The sequence below is a fragment of the Acanthopagrus latus genome, chromosome 23 (genome assembly GCF_904848185.1).
Source record: "Acanthopagrus latus isolate v.2019 chromosome 23, fAcaLat1.1, whole genome shotgun sequence".
In the NCBI taxonomy this organism is placed as follows: domain Eukaryota; kingdom Metazoa; phylum Chordata; class Actinopteri; order Spariformes; family Sparidae; genus Acanthopagrus; species Acanthopagrus latus.
This window is the reverse complement of record NC_051061.1, coordinates 18709613-18712885: the sequence shown is the minus strand read 5'-3', so window position 1 is coordinate 18712885 and position 3273 is coordinate 18709613. Positions and strand designations below refer to the sequence as shown.

General features: G+C 45.6%; 2 non-coding genes across 2 annotated transcripts; both read left to right on the top strand.

The window, feature by feature from the left end:
* Positions 1-792: 792 nt before the first annotated feature.
* On the top strand, positions 793-864 carry trnac-gca. Its single transcript has one exon. It is a non-coding gene; the product is annotated as a tRNA-Cys (tRNA).
* A 386-nt stretch (positions 865-1250) lies between these two features.
* On the top strand, positions 1251-1322 carry trnac-gca. The gene has a single exon. It is a non-coding gene; the product is annotated as a tRNA-Cys (tRNA).
* Positions 1323-3273: the final 1951 nt, after the last annotated feature.

Sequence of the window (3273 nt, the reverse complement as noted above, 5' to 3'; positions counted from 1 at the left end):
CTTTGCAATTTCCCATGGGAGACATCCATGACAGGAGCAGGTTAGGCTGGGCCCTCAATGCTGCGTTTGCCTGACCCGGGATAGAAAAGATCACGTTACAGATATCTGGAAAAATTACATGAAGGGTGTGAGGTTCACACTCACTGTGGGACACATTCAAGCTGAACGCCGCTGCTTTTTTTTGCCGTTCCTCACGAGATAGAGCCGAGATTCTCTGCGGTCGCCCTGCACTTCAAACACAGTTACTGTTAGATCTCCTGCCCTGCCGGTCTTTCAGTAGACGGATGGCAGGTGCTCCTCCCTGCCTGCGCTGTTGTATTAATCTCCCTCAGAAGGCAGCCGACCCGTCACCCTCCCAGGCTTCCATACGGGCGCCACACTAATCACACTGTTTAATGGGAGGTTGTCTGTGTCCGAGTGCTCACGCAGACTCCACAGATGTCCTGAGATCAGGCTGGGCACAAACAGGCCTGACCCCGGATCAACCCTCCAGGACCAGACCTGCACTGACACAGCCTCAGTTCTTTATAATCCTCTTTCACTGATAAATGTGTTTAGTTTATTCTTTACTCTGGCAGCCAGTCATCAAACTTAAAACTCCAGTGTCAAGCCTGCGGGCAGAGAATAAGATGTTGGCACTGAACGTTTCTGCAAAGCACCGATATGTTAAATGGGAACATTTCATGTATCATATTATATTTATTACTATGTGTGTATGAGTTTCTCATCAGGATGAGGAGAGGATGTTAGTCATGTGACAATGAGCAGGCAACAAAAAAAGGGCTTCCATGAGGGGGTATAGCTCAGTGGTAGAGCATTTGACTGCAGATCAAGAGGTCTCTGGTTCAATTCCGGATGCCCCCTGCCCCTCAATAGGGGTCAAATATTTATAGAAATAACTCTGAATCATCAACCTGTGTAACTGTAAAAATGAATATATTAAAGAAAGACATGCTGAAACACTTCAGTGATGCAGTATGAAGCCCACCAGTAGAGTGAACCATAAAAAGGTCTCCAGGTAAAATCTGCCTTTCTGTGCGGGAGTCAAACATTTTCAGAAAACGAAGCCATTTACTTATCTCGTTCTGTCGCAACAAGCTGTGAATTCTTACAAATGTTCAAACGTCATCTTTTGCCTGGCAGCCGTCTCACCGAGCTACCAGCCACCGCCATATCAGGTATATGAGTGTGTGCTTTGACGTGTATCGTAGCTGTCATGGTCGTTTGTCTACTGCTGTCTACTGACAGAAGGGGGTATAGCTCAGTGGTAGAGCATTTGACTGCAGATCAAGAGGTCTCCGGTTCAAATCCGGATGCCCCCTACTCATTTAGTTTCACAGAGCTGAGTTCATCAGAAACAGGTAAGAACCATCGATCTGTGTTGTTCTGGTTGTGCATATGTACAGGAAAAGCACTATGTGCTGGTCAAAGACATGATGATATCTCACTGGTGGTGACAGTCTAGTCACTAGTGCTGACAATTGTTGAAATCCCGTCACGAACAGCCTCTCCTAGCTGTCATGTTATCACCATGAGTGAACATTTTCTGAATGTTTGAACTTCGAACAAACAATGAAAATGATCTGCAAAGGCTAGTGCAGGCTTAAAACACTAAAAGTAAACTTACATTAATCCAAACCACCACTTTGTTGATATTGTAGATGAGCTTTAAGCCCTGCAGCATCATCTTAATATGCCTTGAGATGTTTTAAAAGTCTCAGTGTGAGCCCACACACGTGTGTCCCATCACAGTCAGACAGTGTTGGTCATGTGATCTACAGTGAGCCCCCTCTCGCTCAGCTGGACTCGGTATAGGCCTTTCAGCGAGGCAGGCCCGGCCCCCCGATTGAGGCCACACTTACACACTGGCCCTTTCCCACAACCTCCAGGCACCTTGGAGGAAGTCATCCATGCATAACTGTGCTCCTTAATCAAAGGCTGAATGTAGAAGTTGTCCCGGAGGTTGGCTGCTGCGAGTGCGGCATTAGCAAAGCACATGCTCTCCTTTCAGGGGGGAGACAATGCCGCCCATTGTGTCCGGCCACAAGTGTCTATTTTGATTTAAAGGGGGATCTCACGAGCAGATAGACAATGACGAGGGAAGATCTCTGACGAACACACAGGATGCGCTCAGGACAGCACACCACCAGAAAATTAACAAGCTCCTGTGTGTCGGCATCATCCTCCAGATAACAGACGCAGCCTCCGCCACGACTGATATCAGAGATGCCCTGCAGAGTAATGCCCTCTGCAGCTGTTTTGACAGACTGAACTTATCTGTGTTTTCAACTGATGTAACGAGCTCCACTGGGCCTCTCACAGATGTCAAAATAACAGCTTAGTGTGATAAATGGTCGAGACCTCCGGCTATCTGGATTCACTCTGATAGCAGCTTTACTGGTCATTAGTGTGAGAGACACACTGGGCAGTCATACAGGCTGATGAGTGTCACGAAATCAACTGAACTAATTTAATCTAACATATCTGGAGGCTGCGTGTCGCAGTGGACGCACAAGAATAAACCAGACAAATCTTGTCTTCGTGTTCCGTCCCACCTCCTTCTGGCCTCTTCACGGCTTTATAAATAGCAGTGACCCATCTTTAAATAGGACATTGTTTTGTCTATTGTCTTTCCATCCATGCGCTGTCCTGATCACTGATGCTGAAGAGCTGCGGTAAACATCCTCTGACCCCCCCAACACAAAACCCTGACCTCAGTCACAACACGCAGGCCACCGTGTTTTAGGAACGTGCTTAAAGTTACGATAGTAGAAGTTCAAAAAACAAGAGTTGAGTTAATGAAATGTGTGTTTTGCACATAGGATTAAAAAAAACAAAACTACAGAACATTTCAAATTGAACCTAATGAAACGTAAAGATTAAACACTTTGATTCAACAGTTTGCTGCATGTGCTGATGGACTGACGTCACCCGACGATGAAACATGGTTGACGAACAGTGTGTTGATGGTAAGAAATCTTTAACGAATTAATATATTCTGTGGTCATTATACTGTTTCCTTTGCACTTGAAACTACTGGAAACGCTAAAATACAAAAAAAACAAACAAACCACGACACGTGAACACACTGAGGTCTGGAGAACGACTTCCCAACTCAGGAAATGAGTCCAATCTGAGAGAGCACATCTGTGATGTTTGGGGCTTAAAACTCTTCAGACGTGTCTAATCAAAAGCATCAAACGTGTCATAGGAGCATTATCTACTGTGTATTTGTGGCCATTTAGATCAAACTGTGACCATTATGAGTTAGTG